Here is a 7,222-nt window from a genome sequence, read left to right as displayed (position 1 = left end):
TTTAAAAAAAGGAGAGGTGGAGAGACATTTTACATAGATGTATGGAGGTTCAAAGTTGGAGACAGAGGGTTACCAAAGGAGAAAAATAAAAGAGAAGCTGAGTAAAATGACAATGTGAGTGTACTGGGATGGAGAACTCACAAGCCAGGTGACAGGAAGAGATAAGAGACTCAGTTATGAGATACTCTTTGTCATAGAAAAGTGTATAGGAACCTATAGGGAATCTGTTCTGTGATGCTCTCTCTTCTTCCTCAAATTTTTTATTCAAAATTTACTAAGTAGAATTATGTTATAGTTTCCTGCTTCTCGGGATCATACTGGCATTTATTTTACAATAGCATGGTTTGGATTATCCAAACCTCTCATTTTATACCTTTTTTTTTTCCTATTCCACTAGAGACCATGTTAAAACAGATTTCTGTGCCCATTCTACTGTATCCTCACCGATTTATTTATACTTGTCTTCCATTATTTGGGTCATAAATCTGTGAATAGGGAATTATAAGATTGTTTCTTCTTTATGGACCCTGAACCAAAGATTTTGCACCCTTAGTGTAGATTATCTTCTAATAACTATGCCCAGCATCAGAAACAAACAACTTTTTAAAATTAATTAAGATAATTGAAAAATTATCACTAAGGAAAAAATGCATTATACATGAAGTATATAATTAACATTGCTGTTTATGCCTCAAATAGATATTAATAATCTTTTCCAATTTTAATTAGAATTGATAGGAAAAAAAACTAGCCAAGTTTCTACCTTGGGAAACTGAGATAACAAATAAAATAAAATCTTTTTTAATAATAAAAATAAATAACAACTAAATGGAAATAAATAAAAAAGTATATAAAACAATACAAACAATAAGACCAAAATTTAGGCCTTTCAAAGATAAAGTGACAAACATTTACTTATAGTAATTTAAGCAAAAGGCAAAAAATAAAAAAATGAGCCAAAACACAAAAACCCTCAAATTCCAAATATTGAGAATGAAATCAGGGAAATTGATATTAATCTATACAAAGTAAATGATTATAAGTAAGTACTATGAAAAATTCAATGTCTGCAAATTAGAGAAAGCAGCCAAAAATCTGAGAAAGACACTGAATACTAAAACCGACTCAAGAAAAAGTCTAAAATCTGGTTTTAGCTAAAAAGTATATACATTTTACATGATTATCTTAGTAATTTCATATGAAGCAAGGACAAACTTTAAAATACTTTTGCAATAAAAGCAGAATTTAATAGGAATGGGAAGAATTTTTCTACATAGATAAATAATGATCTCTGAAACACTACAGCTGTCGTCAGACTGTTGAAAGACAGAATGCCAACATTCTCATCTGTGTACAACAAACCATTTTTTTTAGTCTTTAAAAACTTAGCTGTGAATCCATCTGCTCCTAGGCTGTTATTTGGTTGAAGTATTTTTATTATTGTTCTAATCTCATTACTCATTATTAGTCTGTTTAGATTTTCTATATCCTCTTGGCTCAAAGTTGGTTGGTCACACTTTTCTATAAATTTATCCACTTCTAGATTTTCTAAGATATAGGAATTTAAGTTTTCAAGAAAGTCACTAAGAGCGGCGGCACCGGCGGCGGCAGCGGGAGGAGGAGCAGGAGGAGAAGGACCAGGCAGCAGCGGCGGCGGCGGCGGCGGCGGCGGGGGGAGGAGGGGAGGAAGCGGCGGAGCAGAAGGAGAGGAAGGCGGAGGTAGCAGTCGCTCTCCGCAGGGCTGAGCCGGACGCGTCTTCTTACCCCCCTCCCCCCGGTTCGCGCTGCCGCCGTGTAGTTGGCGCCGCTGCCTGGGCTGAGAGTGAGCGTGGTGTCGACCGAGGGAGATGGCCCGGGAGCGCCGGCGCCAGTAACGAGGAGGTGCTGAGAGTCGCCCAGGGCGCGCCTGGCCCTAGTGCCTGGGCTGCCGCCCGCCCGCCGCCGCCTGCGCGCCCGCCCGCCCGCCCGCCTTTCGCGGCCGCTCTCCCCCCTCCCCGACACACACTCACAGGCCGGGCATTGATGGTAATGTATGCGAGGAAACAGCAGAGATTCAGTGATGGCTGTCACGACCAGAGGGGGGACTCGCAGCCTTACCAGGCACTTAAGTATTCATCGAAGAGTCACCCCAGTAGTGGTGATCACCGACATGAAAAGATGCAAGATGCCGCAGATCCTTCACCACCAAATAAAATGTTGCAGAGATCTGATAGTCCTGAAAACAAATATAGTGACAGCACAGGTCACAATAAGGCCAAAAATGTGCATACTCACAGAGTTAGAGAGAGGGAAGGTGGGACCAGTTACTCTCCACAAGAAAATTCACACAACCACAGTGCTCTTCATAGTTCAAATTCACATTCTTCTAATCCAAGCAATAATCCAAGCAAAACTTCAGATGCACCTTATGATTCTGCAGATGACTGGTCTGAGCACATTAGCTCGTCTGGGAAAAAATATTACTACAATTGTCGAGCAGAAGTTTCACAATGGGAAAAATCAAAAGAATGGCTTGAAAGAGAGCAGAGACAAAAAGAAGCAAATAAGGTGGCAGTTAATAGCTTCCCAAAAGATAGGGATTACAGAAGAGAGGTGATGCAAGCAACAGCTACTAGTGGGTTTGCCAGTGGAATGGAAGACAAGCATTCCAGTGATGCCAGTAGTTTGCTCCCACAGAATATTTTGTCTCAAACAAGCAGACACAATGACAGAGACTACAGACTGCCAAGAGCAGAGACTCACAGTAGTTCTACTCCAGTACAGCACCCCATCAAACCAGTGGTTCATCCAACTGCTACCCCAAGCACTGTTCCTTCTAGTCCATTTTCGCTACAGTCTGACCACCAGCCAAAGAAATCATTTGATGCTAATGGAGCATCTACTTTATCAAAACTGCCTACACCCACATCTTCTGTCCCTGCACAGAAAACAGAAAGAAAAGAGTCTACATCAGGAGACAAATTGGTATCACATTCTTGCACAACTCCTTCCACTTCTTCTGCCTCTGGACTGAATCCCACATCAGCACCTCCAACATCTGCATCGGCAGTCCCTGTTTCTCCTGTTCCACAGTCACCAATACCTCCATTACTTCAGGACCCAAATCTACTTAGACAGTTGCTTCCTGCTTTGCAAGCCACGCTGCAGCTCAATAATTCTAATGTGGACATATCCAAAATCAATGAAGTTCTTACAGCAGCTGTGACACAAGCTTCACTACAGTCTATAATTCATAAGTTTCTTACTGCTGGACCATCTGCTTTCAACATAACATCTCTGATTTCTCAAGCTGCTCAGCTCTCTACTCAAGCCCAGCCATCTAATCAGTCTCCAATGTCTTTAATGTCTGATGCTTCATCCCCAAGATCCTATGTGTCTCCAAGAATAAGCACACCTCAAACTAACACAGTCCCTATCAAACCTTTGATTAGTACTCCTCCAGTTTCATCACAGCCAAAGGTTAGTACTCCAGTAGTAAAGCAAGGACCAGTGTCACAATCAGCCACACAGCAGCCTGTAACTGCTGACAAATGAACCTGTTTCTCCTCGAAGTCTTCAGCGCTCAAGTAGCCAGAGAAGTCCATCACCTGGTCCAAATCATACTTCTAGTAGTAATGTATCAAATACAGCAGTTGTACCACAGAATTCATCTGCCCGACCTGCGTGTTCATTAACACCTACACTAGCAGCACACTTCAATGAAAATCTCATAAAACATGTTCAAGGATGGCCTGCAGATCATGCAGAGAAGCAGGCATCAAGATTGCGTGAAGAAGCTCATAACATGGGGAGCATTCACATGTCAGAAATTTGTACTGAATTAAAAAATTTAAGATCTTTAGTCCGAGTATGTGAAATTCAAGCAACTTTGCGCGAGCAAAGGATACTATTTTTGAGACAACAAATTAAGGAACTCAAAAAGCTTAAAAATCAGAATTCCTTCATGGTGTGAAGATGTGAATAATTGCACATGGTTTTGAGTACAGGAACTGTAAATCTGTTGCCCAATCTTAACATTTTTGAGCTGCATTTAAGTAGACTTTGGACCGTTAAGCTGGGCAAAGGAAATGACAAGGGGACGGGGTCTGTGAGAGTCAATTCAGGGGAAAGATACAAGATTGATTTGTAAAACCCTTGAAATGTAGATTTCTTGTAGATGTATTCTTCACGTTGTAAATATGTTTTGTAGAGTGAAGCCATGGGAAGCCATGTGTAACAGAGCTTAGACATCCAAAACTAATCAATGCTAAGGTGGCTAAATACCTAGCCTTTTACATGTAAACCTGTCTGCAAAATTAGCTTTTTTAAAAAAGAAAAATTGGGGGGGGTTAATTTATCATTCAGAAATCTTGCATTTTCAAAAATTCAGTGCAAGCGCCAGGCGATCTGTGTCTAAGGATACGATTTTGAACCATATGGGCAGTGTACAAAATATCATGAAACAACTGTTTCCACACTTGCACCTGATCAAGAGCAGTGCTTCTCCATTTGTTTTGCAGAGAAATGTTTTTCATTTCCCATGTGTTCCATTTCCCTCTGAAATCCTTGATCTGATTTTATCCATTTTTTTAAGGCTCCTCTTTTTCTCCTTTCTTAAGGCACTGTTGCTATGGCACTTTTCTATAACCTTTTCATTCCTGTGTACAGTAGCTTAAAATTGCAGTGATTGAGCATAACCCACTTGTTTGTATAAATTATTGAAATCCATTTTGCACCCTGTAAGAATGCACTTAAAAGTACTGCTGGGCATGTGTGCTGAAAGTACATTGATTGCTCAAATATAAGGAAATGGCCCAATGAACATGGTTGTGGGAGGGGAAAGAGGAAACAAAGCTAGTCAGATGTGAATTGTAACTGTTGTAATAAACATGTTGAAACAAAAAAAAAAAGAAAGTCACTAATAATCCTCAGTCATGTCTGTTATAATAGCCCCATGTTCATTTGTGATTGTATTAATTTGGGTTTTTCTCTTTCCCCTTTTAGTTAGCTTAACTATGGGGCTTTCTAATGTTGTTTATCTTTCCAACTAATTTTAGTATCTTTTTATTCTTTTATTTGCTATTTTATAAATTTCAGCTCTGAATTTTATTATCTATATTCTCCTATTGGTTTTGAGAATTTTTTTTTTCATGTTATTCTAAGACCTTCAAAACCATTATTATTTTTTTTGAGAATTTTCTGCTTTATTTATGTAGGTACTCACAGCTATAAACTCAGTTAAATTTGCTTCTGAATCTTCCTCAACAAAGTAAGGACTCTGTATGACTAAAAAAAAGTCAACATCATACTAAATAAGGGAAAAACTGAAATTCCTCTAAAATCAGTGATAAGGCAAAAATGTTCACTTATATCACTTCTGTTCATTATAATACTCAGCAATATCCAAAGCAATTAGGCAAGACAATAGGTACCTGTAGGAATGGAAAAAGTCAAATTATCTCTATTTGCAGATGATATGATGCTAAATTTAGAAGACACTAAAGTCTCCACTAGAAGACTTGCAGAGTTGATAAAAAAAAAATCAGCAACTTAACAGGATATAATATAAGCATACAAAATCATGAATCTCTGAAAAAATCATGAACCTCCGAGAAAGAAACCAAGAAAACAATTCCATTTACAAGACCCATACAAGTAAAATTACAGAACACTGATAAAAGAAAAAGACAACACTAGCAAAAGGAAAACCCTCCAATATTTATGGTTTTGAAAAATTAATATTGTTAAAATGGCCATAGTACTAGAAGTAATGTTTAGATTGAATGCAATCTCAAAAAAGGCATTTTTTAGAAATTTTAATTTGTTATATATGACAACAGAATGCATTATAATTCATATTGCACATATAGGGCACAATTTTCATATCTCTGGTTGTTCACAAAATAGAGTCACACCATTCATTTCTTCATACATGTATGTATGGTAGTGATGTCCATCTCATTCCACTTTCTTTCATACCCTATGCCCACTCCCTTCCCCTCCCTCCCCTTTGCCCTATTACATGAAAATTATATAGTTATTAAAGTTATTAAACAACAACAAAAAGAACACAAAAACAATAAGTTTTGGCAAGGATGTGGGGGGGGGAAGCACACTTATACATGGCTGATGAGACTGCAAATAGATTCAACCAATATGGAAAGCAGTATTGAGATTCCTTGGAAAACTTGGAATGGAACAATCATTTGACCCACCTATCCCATTCCTTGGTTTATATGCAAAAGACTTAAAAACAGCATACCACAGTTTAACAGACACATTAAGGTTTATAGCAGTACAATTCACAATAGCTAAATTGTGAAACTAACCTCTTTAATAGATGAATAGATTTAAAAAAGTGTGGTATACATACACAGTGAAATATTACTCAGCTTTAAAAGAGAATAAAATCATGGCATTTTCAGGTAAATGAATGGAGTTGGAGAATATCATGATAAGTGAAGAAAGCCAATCCCCCAAAACCAAACTCTGAATGTTTTCTCTGATATGAGGATGCTGACCCATTATGGGGGTGGGAGGCATAGGAGAATGGATGAACTTTAGATAGAGAGAGGAAGGGAGGGGGTATGGGGGTAGGAAGGTTGGTGGAATGAGATGGATATCATTATCCTAAGTATATATATGTATGAAGACACAAATTGTGTGACTCTACTTTGTGTGCAGCCAGAGACACAAAATATTGTGTATACACTATATGTATACTATGAATTGAAATGCATTTTGCTTTCATGTGTTAAAAAAACAAGGTATATTTTCAAATTTCTTGCTTGCAATATGGTTGCACTAATTTAGCATCTATCATAAACATGTAGGGCTTTTTATTTGACAGTCTTACCAATAGAAGATAATGTCAGTGTTGTATCCATCTTCTCATTAATTTTTTTAATTTGAATTTTGAATAACTGGAGACTGTTCTTAAATATTTGTATTTAAGGATCATTTTTATTTCAGTTTATAATTTTTCTTTTTATATTCTGTGCCACTCTTCTTTTCCATTTTTTAATTATATGTATTAAAAACTATTTTGAAAGTTCATACTCCAAAAAAAAATAGAAAATCATGAGTACTTCAACAAATTTCTAAAGACATATGACTTACCCAAACTGAACCAGGAGGACATACACAGGTTAATCTCAAGCAATGAAATAGAAGATGCCATCAAACACCTACTAACTAAGAAGATCTCAGAACCAGACAAATTCTCAGCCAACTTCTACAAGAC

At 37.6% G+C, this 7,222-nt stretch overlaps 1 pseudogene; it reads left to right on the top strand.

Moving 5' to 3' along the window:
• The first annotated feature begins 2,022 nt into the window (after positions 1–2,022).
• On the top strand, positions 2,023–4,494 carry LOC144249051 (WW domain-containing adapter protein with coiled-coil pseudogene; annotated as a pseudogene).
• The last annotated feature ends 2,728 nt before the right edge of the window (positions 4,495–7,222 follow it).

This window comes from Urocitellus parryii, unplaced genomic scaffold, assembly GCF_045843805.1.
Source record: "Urocitellus parryii isolate mUroPar1 unplaced genomic scaffold, mUroPar1.hap1 Scaffold_37, whole genome shotgun sequence".
Lineage (NCBI taxonomy): Eukaryota > Metazoa > Chordata > Mammalia > Rodentia > Sciuridae > Urocitellus > Urocitellus parryii.
Note: the sequence above shows the minus strand (reverse complement) of the source record. Positions and strands in the feature narration are given on the sequence as shown.